General features: G+C 38.2%; 1 protein-coding gene across 6 annotated transcripts in view; it reads left to right on the top strand.

Moving 5' to 3' along the window:
• Agmo (alkylglycerol monooxygenase) overlaps nt 1–20,582 on the top strand; it is a 273,840-nt gene that overhangs the window by 144,692 nt on the left and 108,566 nt on the right. The gene's annotated exons all lie outside the window — the stretch shown is intronic.

Here is a 20,582-nt window from a genome sequence, read left to right as displayed (position 1 = left end):
GCACTGTAAATCCTCAAGAACTTAGTGGTAGGTACAACTTTACAAGAAGGGTAATGCCACAGCATTCTTCTAACGAAAGCTTTGAAAATGAAAAGTGTTTGAGATGCTTACACATCACCTATAACAGAAATAATTTTATGAAAATGAAAAGTTTAAGGTAAAGAGAGGGTCAAAATTAAAGATGTTTTGATATGATACTTGATGATTAAGATTGTTCTTACAAAAATTTCTCAGAAATTTTGGGGTGCCTGTTTTTTTTTTTAATTACCTGAACAGTTTTACTTGTGTTTATTAGAGCTTTTTAAGACTTTGAAATTTTGTTCCTGAACAATATACCAATATTACGGTAATATGCAACATGGCAGCTTATTTAAGTGGAGTCGTCGTACATGCTAACATCCCTGTTATCAAAGGACAAAATGTGTTTGTTTGTTTTTTGTTGCTGTGATAAAACATTGACCAGAAACAGATTGTGGAGAAGAGCTGGCTTCATCTTCTGTCTCCAGATAACTGCACACCACTATGGAAGTCAGAAAGGGGTTTGAGGAAGGAACAAAGCAGAAAGCAGTAGCTGCATGTCAGTGCTTCCTCCTGGCTTGCTTCCCAGGGTTTACTCAGCTACTACCCCTCTATACAACTCTGGCCCCTCTGTCTAAGGATCCCAGAGCCTACATGGAGTTAGGCCCTCCCATGCCAGTTAGGAGACTGCCTAACAGATATAGTGGCATTTCTTTAATCATGTCTCCTTTCTCCAAAGCTGACAATCAAAATTAGCTACCACATAAGCTAATACAGAGACACACCTTGTAGTGATTGATAACTTGATACATTTCTTTGAAAGCAGTTTGATATTGTAAAGACACATCTACTTTTGACTAAGTATCTCACATATGTTGAATTTATCCTGTAGGTATGATAGGCATGCATGCATGGATTGATGTATGTGTAATGGAAGTCATGGTATCATCACATGCAATGGCACAAAAACTGTGAATCACCTAATGCCACTCACAAGTGACTGTCTAACAATTATATCAAATTCATAAAATAAAACCAGTATCTGGAATATACAAATAGGGAACCCCTTAGGATTGGTCTCAAAAATATAAATTATCTCCATGTAGTATGCAATGCTATCATGGGTGTCACTCTAAAAACACAGACAGTAGAAGATTTCAAAGAAGTGAGTTAATGTACTTTATTAAGTGCTTTTCATATATTTCAGAAAACAAGGGAGAGAATAACATACAGTTTACTATGGAAAGCTAATTATGTGGTTAGAAGGCAAAAAAGAACAATTCTTTATTAAATTGTTTTTCTTTAGTACCTTAACAGTTTTTGAGCTCTCAAATGTATTTTTACCATATATATATATATATATATATATATATATATATATATATATATATATATTATATATAATTCAATAGTAAAGCATAAAATTTTGGCATCAAAATTTTGTACCATGATTTGCACAACTTCGAACTTGACCTGAATGAGGCAACAAGAGACTAAAGAAAGGACAAACACATAGAAAGACTGGTGTAAGGTGTATCACACACTCTGATGGAAGTAAACTAGCAGCCCAGAAACCTAGCACATCTATTATCCATTGCTGACAGAGGAAATGGGTTTATTGTATACCAATGAATGAGGAGAGAAATGCTAGCTAACACTGATAGGAAGTTTTTATGGGAGACCAGTTTTAGGTCACAGTCATCCTCGATGAAGCAATTGTGATTGACAGTTCCTGCAAACATTGGTTTTAGCAAAGGTCAGCTGTCTGTAAAATCTAATAATGCTATGCCAGTCGTCTGCTCCTAACCTAGGGAGGCCTTAGGGGATCTTTGACATGGCAGTTTTCATGTCCCCAACACACACATATTCACTGAGAATTTTATCTGCTTTCTATGACCTCAGTCATACATATTACACGTAAGCGACACTAGAGCTTGCATATTTACATAGCATGTAAAAGTGTTAATGCATATTATAATCTAAAAGCATAAATTAACATTTTCATTGAAATTCAGACATATATGGCAGAAAAACCCTAAAATCAAATGAGATCGAATGTTCACATTCTAAATGAGTGATATATTTAATTTCCAGCAGGAAATGTTAGAATCCCTTTTAACAAACCTACTGTCATGCATATTGTGGGAGCTATTTTTAAGTGTTCTGGAAGCAAACTGTTCTTCATGTCAACATCGTCTCTACATATGATTATGTGATTATGAAAACATATTGTATTTGGAGTTTCAGATGGCATGGCAGGAAGCAGAGCGTTGTTTCTGACAAACTACAGTGGTGATGTGCTATGTTTAATTCTTCAGTTAGGACGTTGAAATGCCTAGCTAAAATTTGAGCTCTGATACACCATTGTTTGAATTTGATTCTCACCTTGAGAACTGCTTTAGTGTGATTTATTGGATAATTATTTGGTGATTTATATACTTGGCATCAGCCTTCTTACCTGTAAAAGGAAGAAGGAATAGTTATTGTCTACTAAATTTTGAAGATTACATGAGAATATTGTACCTATGATGTTTCTCATAATAATTAAGAGCAAATGCTCAGTAAATGTTTATTGTTATTCTTGTTGTTGATAGTTTGGCTATTGATATGGATATACAGAACCCAGGAAATAATTCATTGGTAACTTACCTCAAGATCCACAAGCCAAGCCTGAACCTATGTTATGGACAGGAGGAAAAACACTGCAGTGGAACACAAACGCCTAGTTCTGTGTCCTTTGGCTGGGACTCACGCTGACATTAGACTTTATGTTGAAAGGGTACCCACTCTTTAAACAGACTTTAACAGAGGTATATGTTTATAGCTCTCACTACACTACTTAAAAGCTCCCATTTCATTGTCACACCAACTCAGGATGTACTTTTATTCTTTCCGCTATGGTTAATCTTGTTATTTGGATAGAATTTAGAATCACCATGGAAACACATATCTGGTTGTAATCAGAGGCTGAACTTTTCTTTTGTTTTTACCTCCTGGTCTCAAATAAACATACAGAAGCTTATAATAGTAACAGAATGCTCAGCCTATAGCTCTGGATTATTACTAACTAGCACTTACAACTTAAATTAACCCATTTCTATTGATATACATTTTTTATCACTCTACATTTTGCCAGTTCTCTAGCACATTTTGTGCCTCTGGCAACTGGCTCATATCTCCCTGACTCCACCATTCTTTCTCCCTGTGTTGCTGTTTTGCTTGTCTAGACTTATTCTGCTGGTTATTGGTCAATTCAGCTTTATCATTAACCAATGAGAGGAATACAAATTTACACGGTACAGAAGGAATATCCTACAGAATCTGGGTACATCTATGAGGGAGTTTCTATATTGTCCCTACAGGAGTAGAAAGATATTCTTTGAGTATTGCCAACATCACTTCTATTTTTTAAAAAATTTACTTATTTATTTATTTATTTATTTTTTTTTCTTTTAGTAATTTTATTAAATTATAAAAAGTTTCCATTTACGCCCCTCCTCCCAACGCCCTCCCACTCCCCCCCTCCCTCTCCTCCCCCCTCTTTGTCCCCAAGGGAAGTCAGGGTCTCCTGCCCTGTGGGAAGTCCAAGTTCCTCCCCCCTCACTCCAGGTCCAGGAAGGTGAGCATCCAAACAGACTGGATCCCAAAAATCCAGTATATGCAGAGGAAACCAGTCCCAGTGTCATTGTCAATGGCTTCTTGGAAAGACTGCAGGCCAGCCACATTCAGAAAATCCAACCACATTCAGAGAATCTGGTTGGATCACATGCTCTTTCAGTCACGGTCCATCTGGCCTTGGTAAACTCTCATTAGATCCGACCCCTTGTATCAGTGGGTGATAGTATCCCTCGCAGTCCTTCGTCATTTTCTTCCTCCTTTTGCTCCTCGTTTGGAACTTGGGGGGCTCAGTTCGGTGCTCCAACGCGGGCCTCCATCCACTTCCTCCCCTCCTCCCAATACCCTCCTGATCCCCCCACTCCCTCTCCTCCTCCCTCTCCAGTCCCAAGAGCAGTCAGGGTTTCCTGCCCTGTGGGAAGGCCAAGTTCCTCCCCCCTCCCTCCAGGTCCAGGAAGGTGAGCATCCAAACAGACCAGGATCCAAAAAAGCCAGTACATGCAGACGAAACAAGACCCAGTGCCATTGTCAATGGCTTCTCAGTCAGCCCCCATGTCAGCCACATTTAGAGAATCCGGTTTGACCACATGCTCGTTCTGTCCCAGTCCAGCAGGCCTTGGTGAGCTCTCATTAGATCAGTCCCCTTGTGTCAGTGGGTGAACGCACCCCTCATGGTCCTGACTTCCTTTTTCATGTTCTCCCTCCTTCTGCTCCTCATTTGGACCTTGGGGGCTCAGTCCAGTGCTCCAATGTGGGTCTCCATCTCTATCTCCATCCATTGTCGGATGAAGGTTCCCTCTGGTTCTGCCTTCCTTGCTCACTTTCTCCCTCCCTCTGCTTCTCATTTGGACCTAGGGAGTTAAGTCCAGTGTTCCAATATGTGTCTCTGTCTCTATCTCCATTCATCGCCAGAAGAAAGTTCTATGGTGACATGCAAAATATTCATCAGTATAGTTATAAGCCAAGGCCAGTTCAGGCACCCTCTCCTCTGCTGCCCAGGGAACATTCTGGGGACCTCTCCTTGGGCCTGGGAACCCCTACAGAATCAAGTCTCTTGCAAACCCTAAAATGGCTCCCTTAGTTGAGATATATACTTCCCTGCTCCCATATCCATCCTTCCTCCCTCCCCCCAGCCCCCAAGCCATCCCCAATCCTCCCCCTCTCCCCTCTCCCTAACCATCTCCCCTTACTTCCACCCCCCCCACCATGCACCCAAGTTTGCCTGGCAATCTTGTCTACTTCTAATATCCAGGAGGATAACTATATGATTTTCTTCAGGGTCACCTTCTTATTTAGCTTCTCTAGGATCACGAATTATAGGCTCAAAGACCTTTAACTATGGCTAGAATCCACTTATGAGTGAGTACATTCCATATTCCTCTTTTTGGGTCTGGGTTACCTCACTCAGTAAAGCGTTTTCTATTTCCATCCATTTGCATGCAAAATTCAAGATGTCATTGTTTTTGACCGCTGAGTAAAACTCTAATGTATATATGTTCCACACCTTTTTTAACCATTCTTCTATTGAGGGGCACCTAGGTTGTTTCCAGGTTCTGGCTATTACAAATAATGCAGCTATGAACATAATTGAACAAATACTTTTGTGGTATGATAGGGCATTTCTTGGGTATATTCCCAAGAGTGGAATTGCTGGGTCCTGAGGGAGGTTGACTCCCAGTTTCCTGAGAAACCGCCACATTGATTTCCACAGTGGCTGCACAAGTTTGCATTCCCACCAACAAAGGATAAGTGTTCTCCTCACTCCACATCCTCTCCAGCATAGGCTATCATTGGTGTTTTTGACTTTAGCTATTCTGACAGGTGTAAGATGGTATCTCAAAGTGGTTTTGATTTGCATTTTCCTGATCGCTAAGGAGGTTGAGCATGACCTTAAGTGTCTTTTGGCCATTCAAAGTTCATCTGTTGTGTATTCTCTGTTCAGTTCAGTACCCTATTTTTTAATTGGGTTAATTAGAGTTTTATTGTCTAGTTTCTTGAGTTCTTTGTATATTTTGGAGATCAGACCTTTGTCTGATGAAGGGTTTGTGAAGATCTTCTCCCAGTCGGAAGGTAGCCTTTTTGTCCTACTGACAGTGTCCTTTGCTTTACAGAAGCTTCTCAGTTTCAGGAGGTCCCATTTATTCATTGCTTCTCTTATTGTCTGTGCCACTGGGGTTCTACCTAGGAACTGGTCTCCTGTGCCTATGTCTTGTAGACTATTTCCCACTTTCTCTTCTATCAGGTTCAAAGTGGTCAGATTAATGTTGATGTCTTTAATCAATTTGGACTTGAGTTTTGTGCATGGTGATAGATATGGATCTACTTTCATTCTTCTACAGGTTGACATCCAGTTATGCCAGCACCATTTGTTAAAGATGCTTTCCTTCTTCCATTGTATACCTTTAGCTCCCTTGTTGAAAATTAGGTGTTCATAGGTTTGTGAGTTAATATCCGGGTCTTCTATTCGATTCCATAGGTCAACTTCTCCGTTCTTACGTCAATACCAAACTATTTTCAATACTGTAGCTCTGTAATAGAGTTTGAAGTCAGGGATGGTAATACCTCCAGAAGTTCCTTTATTGGATAAGATTGTTTTGGTTATCCTGGGTTTTTTGTTTTGCCATATAAACTTGATTATTGTTCTCTCAAGGTCTGTGAAGAAGTTTGATGGGATTTTGATGGGAATTGCATTGAATCTATACATTGCTTTTGGTAGAATTGCCATTTTTACTATGTTGATTCTCCCAATCCAAGAGCAGGGGTGGTCTTTCCATTTTCTGGTATCCTCCTCAATTTCTTTCTTCAAAGACTTAAAGTTCTTGTCAAATAGGTCTTTCACTTCCTTGGTTAGAGCTACTCCAAGATATTTTATGCTATTTGTGGCTATTGTGAAAGGTGATGTTTCTCTGATTTCCCTCTGTGCTTCTTTATCCTTTGTGTATAGGAGGCAACTGATTTTTTGGAGTTGATCTTGTACCCTACCACATTACTAAGGTGTTTTTCAGCTGTAGGAGTTCTTTGGTAGAGTTTTTGGGGTCGCTTATGTACACTATCATATCGTCTGCAAATAACGAAAGTTTCACTTCATCCTTTCCAATTCGAATCCCCTTGATCTCCTTATGTTGTCTTATTGCTATTGCTAGAATTTCAAGCACTATATTGAAGAGGTATGGGGAGAGTGGATAGACTTGTCGTGTTCCTGATTTTAGTGGCATGGCTTTGAGTTTCTCTCCATTCAATTTGATGTTAGCTGTGGGCTTGCTGTATATTGCTTTTATTATATTTAGGTATGATCCTTGTATTCCCAATCTCTCCAACACCTTTTCATAAAGGGATGTTGAATTTTGTCAAAAGCTTTTTCAGCATCCAATGAAATGATCATATGGTTTTTTTTTCTTTCAGTTTATTTATATGATGGATTACATTGATAGATTTGCATATGTTGAACCAGCCCTGCATCTCTGGGATGAAGCCTACATGATCATCATGGATGATTTTTTTAATGTGTTCGTGGATTCAGTTTGTCAGTATTTTATTGAGAATTTTTGCGTCGATGTTCATGAGTGAGATTGGCCTGTAATTTTCCTTCTTGGTTGTGTCTTTGTGTGGTTTTGGTATCAGGGTAACTGTAGCTTCATAAAAAGAGTTTGGCAATAACTCTTCTGTTTCTATATTGTGAAATACATTAAGGAGTGTAGGTATTAGCTCTTCCTGGTAGTTCTGGTAGAATTCTGCATTGAAACCATCTGACCCTGGGCTTTTTTTTGGTAGGGAGATTTTTGATAACAGCTTCTAATTCTTCACGACTGACAGATCTATTTAGATTTTTCACCTGGTCTTGGTTCAACTTTGGTATATGGTACGTATCTAAAAAACTGACCGTTTCTTTTACATTTTCCAATTTTGTGGCATACAGGCTTTTGTAGTAAGATCTAATGATTCTCTGAATTTCCTCTGTGTCTGTGGTTATGTCCCCCTTTTCATTTCTGATCTTATTAATTTGAGTGTTCTCTCTCTGCCGTTTGATTAGTTTGAATAGGGGTTTGTCGATCTTGTTGATTTTCTCCAAGAACCAGCTTTTTGATTCATTGATTCTTTGGTTTTTTTCTGTGTTTCTATTTTGTTGATTTCAGCCCTCAGTTTGATTATTTCCAGTCTTCTACTCCTCCTGGCTGAGTCAGCTTCTTTTTTTCTAGAGCATTCAAGTGTGCTGTTAAGTCTCCAATGTGTGCTTTCTCCATGTTCTTTAATTGGGCACTTAGTGCTATGAACTTTCCTCTTAGCACTGCTTTCATAGTGTCCCATAGGTTTGAGTGTGTTGTGTCTTTATTTTCATTAAATTCAAGGAAGACTTTAATTTCTTTCTTTATTTCATCCTTGACCCAGTGGTGATTTAGTAGTTGACTGTTCAACTTCCATGAGTTTGTTGTCTTCCTGGGTGTAGCATTGTTGTTGAATTCTAACTTTAATTCATGGCGATCTGACAAGACACAGGTGGTTACTAATATTTTTTTGTATCTGTGGAAGTTTGCTTTGTTACCGAGTATGTGGTCAATTTTCGAGAAGGTTCCATGAGCTGCAGAGAAGAAGGTACATTCTTTCCTATTTGGGTGGAGTGCTCTATAGATGTCTGTTAAGTCCATTTGATTCAATACCTCCAATAATTCTCTTATTTCTCTGTTTGGTTTCTATCTGATTGACCTGTCCATTGGTGAGAGTGGAGTGTTTAAGTCTCCTACTATTAGTGTGTGTGGTTTGATGACTGCCTTGAGTTCTAGAAGAGTTTCTTTTACATAAGTGGGTGCCTTTATATTAGGGGCATAGATATTCAGGATTGAGACTTCCTCCTGATGAATTGTTACTGTTATGAGTATGAAATGTCCATCTCCATCTCTTCTGATTGGTTTTAGTTTGAAGTCGATTTTGTTAGATATCAGAATGGCCACACCTGCTTGTTTCTTAGGTCCATTTGCTTGGAAAACCTTTTCCCAGCCCTTTACTCTGAGTAGGTGTCTGTCTTTGTGGTTGAGGTGTGTTTCTTGTAAACAGCAGAATGTTGGATCCTGTTTTCGTATCCAATCTCTAAGTCTGTTCCTTTTTATAGGTGAATTGAGTCTATTGATATTAAGTGATATTAATGACCAATGGTTATTGACTCCGGTTATTTTTTTGGGGGGGGGGGTAGCAGAGTGTATGTGTTTCTCTTCTTTGAGTTGTGCTTGTGAAGGGTCACTGGATGTCTGAGTTATTGTAGGTAGTGTTGGCAATGTTGGATACCTTGGGTTGTGATTTTCCTTCTAATACTCTCTGTAAGACTGGATTTGTAGCTACATATTGTTTAAATTTGCTTTTATCCTGGAATATTTTGTTTTCACCCTTGATAGTGAACGATAGCTTGGCTGGGTATAGTATTCTCTTAGTTTCTGCAGTACCTCTATCTAGAACCTTCTGGCTTTCATGGTTTCCATAGAGAAGTCTGGTGTAAGTCTGATAGGTTTACCTTTATAAGTTACTTGACCTTTTTTCTTTGCAGCTCTTAATGTTCTTTCTTTAATCTGAATGCTTTGTGTTTTGATTATTATATGGCAAGGGGATTTTTTTTTGATCCAGTCTATTCTGTGTTCTGTATGCTTCTTGAGCCTTCATAGGAATATTTTCTTCAGGTTGGTAAAGTTTTCTTCTATAATTTTGTTGAATATATTTTCTGGACCTTTGATCTGCAATTCTTCTCTTTCTTCTACCCCTATAATTCTTAGATTTGGTTTTTTTACTATGTCCCAGATTTCCTGAATGTTTTGTGATGAGAATTTGTTGGATTTGCTGGGTTTTTTTTTGGTCAGAGCGTTTATTTTCTCTATGGTGTCCTCATAATCTGAGATTCGTTCTTCTATCTCTTGTATTCTATTGGTTATGCTTGTTCCTGAAGTCTCTGTTTGTTTACCTAGATTTTCCATATCCAGCCGACCCTCGGTTTGTGTTTTCTTCATTGCCTCCATTTCAGTTTTCAATTCTTGAACTGATTCCAATACCTGTTTGATTGTTTTTTCTTGGTTTCCCAGGGTATCGTTTATGAATTTACTCATTTCTTCAAACTTTTTGTTATATTTCTCTTCCATTTCTTTACTCATTTCTTCAATCTTTTTGTTATATTTCTCTTCTATTTCTTTAAGTGAGTTATTCATACCCTGGTTAAGGAACTCTATTGCTTTCATAATGACACTGTTTTCCACTTCTTCCAGAACAGGGTGTTCAATTCCTTCTGTCGTAAGATCGCTGGGATCTGGTGTTTTCATGGTTTTCTTTTCAGATTGTTGGAAGAACTCTTGCCTTGGAGCCTTCCCATCTCTTCCTTCAGATGCTCTCCAATTGCTCTTCCCTCCACTGGGTCTTCTGCTACAGGATCAGTGCCCCTTGCTGGCCAGAAATGTCCCTGCCTGTAGTCTTACCTTGCAGCAGGCAGGCTATTAAAACAAAGGGATCAACATCACTTCTTAAACTGGTTACCTTGAGTCAATCAAATGGAGCGGGTGACCCAAGTATCAGCATTTATTTCTCTTTGCTTCCTAACCATGCATGCAACATGACCAACTTTCTCACACCCTTGCCATGAAATTTCCCCTTCATGATAGATATTAACCTCAAAATGTGAACCAAAATCAATCCTTCCTTTCTTTTACACTTTTTAAAAAATATTTTTATGTGTTTGTGTGTGTTCCTTCTTGTTTATATGTGAAGCACCATAGGTACCCATGGATTCCAGAAGAGGGCTTTGGATTGCTTGGAACTGGACCTAGCTGTAATTGTGGTCTAATCCAAGTGGGTGGTGTGAATCAAATCCAAGTACTCTCAAAGAGCAGCTCTTACTATCTGAGTCACCCTTTTGGCTCCAAACTCTTCTTTTCTTAAGTTTTCTTTTGTCTCAGATATTTTTCCCAACCCTGCATTTGTGTAATAATAAATGTATAGGGTGTGTGGCATGTTGGCACAAAGCTGTAATCCCAGAACTAAAGGATATTCTGAAAAGTCAGGTCGCAAGTTTCAAGCTAGCCTGGGGTACAAAGAAAAACAATTTCAAAATATCAACACAGATAAATAAGTGGAAAATAAGATATTAGAATGTACATAGCAAGAAAGGTATCAGGGAACACGTAAAGGTACAAACTAAGGCAATCCTACTGCATTATTCAAGAAGGCTGGCCTGGTGTTTGTTTCTCCTTTGAGCGCATGCAGAGTGCATTTCTGTACAAAAGACACGAAGACATAGGATGAATATTCTATGTAGTCACTAGCTTGATATTTTCATGTTCAATGAGATATTATTTAGGTGGTCAGCAATGAAGCCTTGTTATCAGATTGTACAAAACAATTTATATTCTTGGTAATAGCGCGGATAGTTTGGGGATTCCTGTGGGGCCTCTTTGCCCAATAACTGAACTAGTTGTAAGCCAATTGCAGGTTTGAAACGTCATTTGGTGGTGAGTGATGGTCAGTTGGGACTCTATTTCCCCCATCTTTTGACAATTTCATTTAGATTGCTTTCATATATGAATATATATATATATATATATATGTGTGTGTGTGTGTGTGTGTGTGTGTGTGTGTGTGTGTGTGTATTTTAGGGAGTTTCTATGGTATCAGATTTTCATACTACACTCAAATGCTGCTTAATTGTAGCTATTTCTCACTGTGTTCCTCCTCACAATTCCCTTTCTCCTCACCCTCTACATTTGGTTCTCCCATTCCAGCCCAACTCTCCTTCTATAACTGTCCATCCAATTTCTCTTTCCTAATGAGGGTCTATCTGTTCCCTCTAGTTCATTATCTGTAGTTACACTCTGTGGGTCTATGGATTACAGTTTTGCTATCAGTGACATCACAGATAATATCTACATAGAAAAGAATACATACCTTGTTTGTGGTTTGGTGTCTGGGTTACCTCACTCAGATTGGTTTTTTTCTAGTTCCATATATATCTTGAAAATTTCATGATGCAATTTCTAATGAGAGAAATAATGTGTGTGCATTTAGGTGGATGGCAAAGTGGAGAGGGTCAGAGAGGAACTGGGAGAAAGCCAGAATCAGAACATATAGCATAAAATAAAATTATTTTCAATAAAATATAAATGTGTTTATTTCATACAAGACTTATTTTCATTGCTATAATAGATATAGAGTACTAAGGCATAGAAATGTCCAAAACATAAATTCAAGTTATTGAATTTTATAGAGTAAACAGATTCTAAAACATCTTCCCTCTTTAAAGTTGTTTATCTCAGATATTTTGACATAGCAACAAAATAACACTTCAAGTTCTAGTATTTCCATCCTAATTCCTCTTTTGCATTTTAAAATCGTATTTAAACAGTGGAATAGAAACAAACAAAATGGAGACAAATGAGTATTTTCCAGAATCCCAGAGATGCCTTTGTGTGATCTCTCACACGACTGCTGCTTTCCCACGGTCACCCTGAGGCAGGCCCTGCCCTCCTGTTTCCTTGTCAGATGACACATGGATTGGAGTTACTTAGAAGCTGGATAGGTGATGTGCAGTTGGTTTTTATTTTACTCTTTACTTTGTTTTGGGGGGGAGGGGACCCTACCATCCAGCTCTCAAATAAATACACAGAGGCTTTTTCTTATAAATGCCGGGCATACACTTGAGTTATTTCTAGCCAGCTTTTCTTAAATTATCCTGTCTATCTTTTGCCTCTTGGCTTTTCTTCTTTTTTTTTTTTTTTACTTCTGTATATCTTACTTTCAGTCTTACTCTGTGACTGGCTAGGCCTTTCTTTCTCCCTTCCTTCCTTTCTTTATTTCTTTCATTTTTTCTCTTTGATCTTCTTCCTCCCAGATTTTTCTCACTATTTATTCTTTCTACCTGCCTGCCCTGCCTATCCTTTCTCCAATCTCTCTCACTATTGGCCATTCAACTCTTTAATAGTCCATCAGGTGTTTTAGACAGGCAAAATAACACAGCTTTACAGAGTTAAACAAATGCAACAAGAAAGAATGCAACACATCTTTGCAGCATTAAACAATTGTCCCACAGCATAAACAAATGTAACACATCTCAAAAAAATATTCTAAAATAAAGATGCATCCTTGCTGGGGACCTTGGAAGTTTCTGTTGATTTAGAGAGAGTGTCATTTGAGTTCCAAAGGTCCATGGGAAAGGGCTTGGTGTGAAGCCTGAGAAATCCTTTCTGTATTCACAGAGATAATCCGTAGGAAAAAAAAATAGCCTCTTGATTAACGGTTCTGCCAGAAATCCTGTGCACAGCAGCATTAGTGAGCACTTCATTCACCCTTTAAAAAGCAAGTTTCTTGTTTTCTGATTCAGATCTCAGCATCATACTTACTTATCATTCATTTTTTGCCATTACAATCTTGGTTAAAAAGTTCAGTTGCTTTGATAAAATTTTAACTAAAACGTGTACATTGAACCTCAGTTATGATGTGTGCAGGAATGGAAGACAACCCTCACAGCAGCAGGAGGACTGTTTGATATTCATTTATTCAGTAAATATTGAATTTGTACTGACAGCATCTGCCATTAGATGCCACACAACAAGACTGAGGTGAGCATATAGATGTGGTTTTTTTAACTACATAGAAGACTGAACTAAATATATATTGATTTCGCACTGGAAAAAAAATGCAGCCTTAGATGTTCTTCTGAGCCATGTGTTTGAGAAAAATACACATTATCAGAGGACTCAGCAGTAAACAGTCTCATGTTTGAGCAGAGTTTCCCATTGCTGCTTTTTTGTTACCTCTACATTTTTTAGTATGGGAAAATCAAACATTCCCTGCTGTTACTAGTTTCTCTGTAACTACCTAACCCAAAGCTCAATGGCCTCAGCAGATTTCCTTCTCTCACACTCTTGTGTAGGTTACTCTGCTGCTTCCCCTGAGCTTAAAGTAGACCATAAAGTTTACTTTATAACATATACAAGTAGCAATTACAATAAATTTGGTTGATGATTTCCTTTATACGTCTTCAAAATTTTAGCAGTATTTGATAAATATTAAATTATTTTTAAAAGATAAAATAGTGTACTCTGTCCAGAAGAACTTTATAATCTTATAAGATTAGTGAGCTGTTAGTGGCATCCTATTGCCATATGAAGTTCGGGGAACAACCTGATAAAGCCAACCCTTTTCTTGTCTTTGAGGTCTTCATTCATCTGTATTTAATGAGATTAAACCATCTCTAAGCCCTTATTAACTAAAAATTTTGGTAACAATAAAATGTTATCATACTGGCTTGGGATTTTTTCCCTAAATATTCCAGTGGAAATACTTTATTAAAATGTATCATTCTGTTTCATTTAGATGTAGTTTATTCATTTTGTTATTAAAAAAAAATCTTCCCATGTATCTATATCAAGATATATTTATCTGCTAATGCTCGCTTCTAGGTTTTTCTGGTTCAGTGCTGCAATAAAAATTATTGTAGAAATCTCATTTTGCATGTATATATACATAGAGTTTCCCTGGATTTCATGGCTAGGCATGAAATTTCTAGACTTTAAAAAGTGTGTATGTGTTTAAATTTGAGCTAAAGTTAACTTGTTTTCCAAAGTACGTATAAACAGTGTAAATTGTTTCCACTCAAATTATAATTTTCAGATTTCTTACTCATTATCCACCTAGAATATTAAATGGTATATTACATTATCGAAATTACAATTTTTGTTTAGTACTGAAGAGATCATTATATCATGCTTACTAGTTTTGTATTTCCTTTTCTTGTGTTATGTTTTTTTTTCTGTCTTTTAAACACTCTTCTGTTTGGTTGTCTTGTTTCTGGTTTTCAGAAATTTGAGTGTGGTCATGATATGAAACCTTTCTCACATAACCCTAAAGAATCTTCCTTGAGCAGGAAAGACGTCTCATTGGTTGATAGCAGCAGCATGATTTCTAATTGGCCTTGATAATAAAAATCTGGTGTCAGATTTTAGGGGGTGAAAGCTGAGAGATCAGAGAAGCAGAGCAGCCAGTCACTTAGTTGCTATGAAATCCTCAGATCAAATGGGGTTCCTGTCTCTACAAGTCCTCAGACTGAATGCCATCTCCATGAAATCTCAGACTGAATCCTGAGCCTCTATCTCCTCCTGCCTTATATTCCTCTCTCTGTCCATCCATATATAGGTCTCCACCTCCCTAGTACTGAGATTAAAGGCATTCCAGGTACTAAGATTAAAGGTGTGAGCCACCACCCCACCACCACCTGGCTCTGTTTCTCTTTTAGACTGAATCAATCTCTTGTAGCACAGTGTGGCCTTGAACTCACAGAGATCCATCTGCCTGTGCCTCCCCAGTGCTGGGATCAAAGTCATGTACCATGTCTGCCTGGCATCTATGGCTAACTAGCAGCAAGTTCTACACTCTAATCTTCAGCCAAGCATTGTTTGTTATAGCACAAATAAAATATCACCACAGACAGTCTGGTCATGTGAACATGAGAACCTGAATTCAGATCTTACCCCCACATTAAAAGCTAGTCAAGGTAGCACACGTTAGTAACCCATCGCTGGAGAAGCAGGAAAAGGAAGATCCCTGAAGCTCACTGGTCAACACATCCAGCCTAGCCAGCAAGCCTCTAATTCCATGAAGAGACCCAGTCTCAGAAAATCAAGTAGGACGTTGTAGAGGAAGACTTTGACGCCCGCCTCTGACCACCATATGCACCTCACACCTACACACAGCAAATCAAGATATAGATGAAGACGATCTATCAGAGGGGGTTTGTATGAACTGTACATGCTAACACTACCTATGTCATGTGTTAGTAATCCCCCTTCCTTTTCATTAAGGTAACAAAGATAAAACTGCACTGTGGTATTTTATTTCTCTGCCTGTAAAAAAGAGGGATATAGTAACTTCGACAAAGCAGATTGTAAATGACCCCGTAATGCGCTGGACTTTGTGTTCCCAACATTGATGTCACAACCAAGGAAACGATGCCTGGTAGATTTCTGTGCATTATCTTATGAAGACACTTTTAAAGTAAAGTGCACAGTCAGAAGCCTGTGAGCCTAGCATTTAGGGAGTTGAGACAGGAGGACCACAACCAGCTTGAAGCTGCCAATTGCTACATTCTGCAGTCCAGGATCCGGTTTCTAGGTGGAGAATGGACTTAATTCAGAAACACAAAAGAAAGGGGTATGATGTATGTTTTTCACCCACTCTGCCCCTTCTTCCATCATCATTGTCTGAAATGTCTTAGCACTAGAATTCATCAAGTGAAGTCATTTTTTGCGTTTTATGCTCCAAGATAGTTTACTACCTAGAATTTTTCCACATTGTCATATACATTTTAAGTAAAACAAATCTACTATCTCTAATAAAAATACACTGTCCTGGTCAGATTACATGTGTTAGAATGAAAGTTTTCCATCTAGGAACATTTTAAACCTTTTAAACATTTTAAAGCAAGATTTCATGTATTTATTTTTAGTTTAGTTTAGTGTTTGTTTCGCTTCATTTTGTCTTTTTCTTTTGTTTGAAAACAGGAAACGATCCCCAGCCAAGGGCAAACATATTGAATTTAGTTTAACATCACAAACCTTGGAATTTAGAATAAGTTCTCAAATGGATACAATTCCTATTAATTATATTGTTTGGATAAAAATAGAGAGGCATGCCTGAAGTCAGCTTTGTGTTTTCCAGCCTTCGGATTCAACATCCCTGCATTTTTCCTGGCTGGGCTACTACCTGATCCTTGTGGGTGTAGGCTGTCAGGACAGCAAGGTGAATTCCTAACCAAGGCTTAAAGTAAACATCGTTTTCTCTACAGAAATTATTTCCATATCACTCCTGGTTTTCTTCTTGGCTTTGAAAAAGGACTGCCTTCCCACACACCTTTTCCCACATAATCACCTGTCCCTGATTTGAAATAACAAAGAACCTCCCATTGTGCCTGGTTGTGTGCTGTGATTTATGACCTGAGCATCCGACACTCTCCATACAACCTCAAGAAGGCCTTAAATGAAAGCAAATGCAAACTTGTGATAGAAAACCTTGTCAACACACATGAAATTAAACACATGCATGTTTTAATGCGTGCTTTGCTTTTTCATGTGTCCTTTTAAAATGATGAAAATAGGGGCGACCCGTGATAGATTTCATGAGGATCCATGATGTATTTCGCCTTCCACACCCAAGATTCTGAAGGGAATCTTCCTACGAAAAGAAAGTACAGGATATTTAACAGAGCATCCCATGGTTTCTACAGGGACACGGCAAGGGCTAGTTTGGGCTCTCCATGATCTGTAAACTAGTTGCACCATCATTAACCACAAGGCCAGAATGCCTCATTCCAGATGCTCTGGCCAATGGACCGTAAAATTGCGACGCATTTCGGGCCAAGCCCAAGATTTTAAAAGCCCCTACCCCACTCCGCTCAACAATCTAACCCCCAATTCCCTCTGAAAAGCTGCTCATTATTCTTCCTCTGCCCCCTGATCTAAGCAAAAGAAATCCTTCTGGAATCAATTAGAAATGTCTGCCCTTGATGAGGTTTGCACGTGAGCTTAGAGCTGTGAGGCCCTGCTAGTGGCGGCCAACAGCTGCGTTTTCGGGTGGTAAAATCTGAGGAGGAATTTTTCCAGGGTTTATTTACCATCATAAAATTTTTTTTAATAGGCAAGACATGTTGAGAGACAATCTTGTGTGCCTTTGAAAGTGAAGTTAAATTAGAATTGTATGTTTCTTTCATTCATAATGAGGAGAGTGAAGATCGGTACTGGACCTGCCTTTTCCTCAAGAGCTTGGACCCAGAGATTAGACAGTTGAATAGGAGTATTCCTGCTGGAAGAAACATTGCGAGATACCTTTATCTCTTCCGTCATGGTAATGGCTTGACAAGGGAAAACAGTCAAGATTAATGGAAATCAGAGTCCGTTTTCTAAAATAATGTGTATTTACAGATAGCTTTATTAATTTGTAGATCTAATTTACATATGATTTAAGCAATTATCGTTACTTAATTAATATGCTTCTACAGAACAGTGAAGAGCTATTGATCCATAGGGCCACCATTACATTTAATATTTTGTAGTTATATATACATACATGCAACATACATACATACATACATATGCAATAACGTTTAATTTAAACTTTGGTAACCATCATGGCCTCTCCTTTCCTCTGGTATGTGACCGATATATTTACTGGAAGTCAGATTTTATTCCTCACTGTCTAAGAAAGCAGTTGTATCAAGTGAAGATTTTGTCACTACAGGGATCACTTGTTCCATTGGGAAATCCTTCCAATCACTTTGTCATCCAACCACACCACACAGTGCATCATTTTAGTTCCTAAATATGCCTCTTATAGTCAAAATGGAGACAAGCTACATGTTTTATTGTATTTTATGTATATGTGTGTGAGCCTACATGTATATATGTATGTATACTTCATACATGCAGAATCTTAAAGAGAATATCGGGTTCCATACAACTGGAGTTATAGAAGATTGTGAACCATCTAAAATAGGTGCTGGGAACTGAATTACCAAGTTCTGCAGGAACAGCAAGTGCACTTAAATGCTGAGCTGTCTATCAAACTCTGTAAATTAAAACATGCATCACCTGCTGTTACCCCTTAAATATTGTGATCACTGCTCATACTGTGATTGAGGTGTGCAGTACCATGCTCCCTCTTGTAGTACCTATTTATATTAAATCAGAAGGGAGAAGTTCAAATTTAATTTCTTGTGAAGACTATGTTTGATAAGTAATGAAACTGTAAGTTTCTGGTGGATGCCACCCTGAGACAAAGTTGGTTAAAGGGTACATCATACCTAAACCAATTCCAGAGTAAAGTGACAGATACTGAGACCAATCAGAAAGCTTATCCTTTAAAATAATGCTTCCTTTATGATTTTTCATATCCAGATATGCTCAGTATGTCATCAATAAGCCAGGCTCTGTATGGTGAAGAGAAAAAAGCCAAATGCAACTTTTAAAGATATTCTATTTCTGTTCAGAGAGTTGCAAGAAGGACATCTTGACCAGTATGTCCGCTCCTTGAGGAGAATTCCACATATCACTCTTCTTGAAGAGTTTCAGGTCTAGAACAAAATCTGTTCAGTATGAAACCCCAAGACTTAGAAATGGCAGGCCTGAGAGAGGATGGCAAGGAAGCTATAAAGTCTAAGACAAGAGAAAACAGAAATCTGATCTTTCTGATTCTCAATTTGGGGGATCTACCAGCAGTTGAGACAGGAACATTACCCACTAGCATGTGAATGAGCAATTCCAAGAAAAGCAGCTGCTAACATAGATGAGTTGATTGAAACTCTCAACTCCACTTCCAAATTCGCTTTGTATTGAGTGTGTCCTTCCTTACACTACAGAATTCCAAAGCACTGACAAATGCAGACTATTAATATGGATAGTTAGGCACAATTATCACAGTCTTTTATACTGGTGGCATCATATGTAAGCTAAATTTGGCATTAAGGTCCACTATTGGGGAATCTCTGTTGGGGACCTGGACTATACATGAAGTACAATAAGTTAATATATTTAATAATATATTTAATAAGTTAATATATTTCTCCCTGTGTTTATCCCTGAAAGTCTTAACCAATATTTAAATTACTCTGAGATACAGAAAAACTGAACTCAGGTTCTAGATATGATGATGTTAGGAGTTAATTACTACTCAGAGAAAAACCATTAATTCTCAGTTTTGTCACCTAATACTATTTCGGTGTTTAAGATTTCATGGTAGATATGTGATTCAAAAGAATAAAGGTCCCCTGTTTCAAAGAGATGTTCTCTTGATGAGAAATGAAGACTACAGTTATTTGTGGCTGTAACAGCATTAGCCAGGCATGGAGATGTATGCCTCTAATCCCAGCAGCACTCAGGGTGCAGAGGCAGGCAGCTGTGAATTTGAGGCCAGTCTGGTCTACAAAGTGAGTTTTAGGATAGCCAGGATCATTACATAGAGAAACCCTGTCCTGAGAAACAATACAAAGCAAAACAAACAAAACCAAAATCCAAACCAAAGGAACAATGCTTATAGACTATTAAAGAATATTCTAGCTTTGTAAATTAGTGGTTGCAGATTCTTCTTTTCCAACAATCATGACTTGGCTAGCACTAAGTAGTTAATTAGCTAGGTTTCCAGTACCGGACATGGTTTCCCTCTTGTCGAGCAGGTCTTATCTTGGCAACAGATGGGGACCACTGTAGAAAATCACAACCAATGAAAATGCAGAGCTCATTCACAATGGATATATCTACAAAACTATACTACACCCAAGATTCAGGAAAGATTGTCAAAGATAGGAGCTAGAGGATCAGGGATCTTGCTAGGAGACTGTGTCTCCTAGTCATATCAGTAATATTACACCCGTAAAATCTACCGACATGAGCGGCACAAAGGAAAATATGAATGGACATACTAAATTTGATGGGGAAAAGTCCATGAGACCTCAACTCTGCACAAAGAACTGTAGGCAACTGAATTAAACTGGGAAGAGAAAATAAATTTGTTTTCCAGTTCCAAATGATGAGTTCTGAAAACATACAAAAAGTGACATTATATAAATTTAACAAAGTGTATTGAGAAACATCCATATGTGTGCATATAAACATGCAATAAGAATTAATGGAAAAATAGGTCATGAATTTGAAGGAGATTGGAGAGGGGTGTATGGGACAGTTTGAAGGGAGGAAAGGATGGGGAAATGTGACTATATCAAAATCTCAGAAATGAAATAAACTAACATACCTTTAAAAAAAGATAAAGGTAGTTTTTTCACATTTATCTAATGGAGTAGAATTTAATTCTGGGATCGAGGGAACAGTGGGTATGGAGTTGGGTATGTCATTTTCCGTTTCATTGTATGTGAGAATACGGGAGGTACGACTGAGGCTTGATGCGGTGTCTCATGAAAACTTAGCTGTGCCTTGATGTAGGCACCT

The sequence above is a fragment of the Myodes glareolus genome, chromosome 11 (assembly GCF_982192425.1).
Source record: "Myodes glareolus chromosome 11, mMyoGla1.1, whole genome shotgun sequence".
NCBI classification, from domain to species: Eukaryota; Metazoa; Chordata; class Mammalia; order Rodentia; family Cricetidae; genus Myodes; species Myodes glareolus.
The sequence above is the reverse complement of the archived record's forward strand: the minus strand, read 5'-3'. Positions and strand labels throughout refer to the sequence as shown.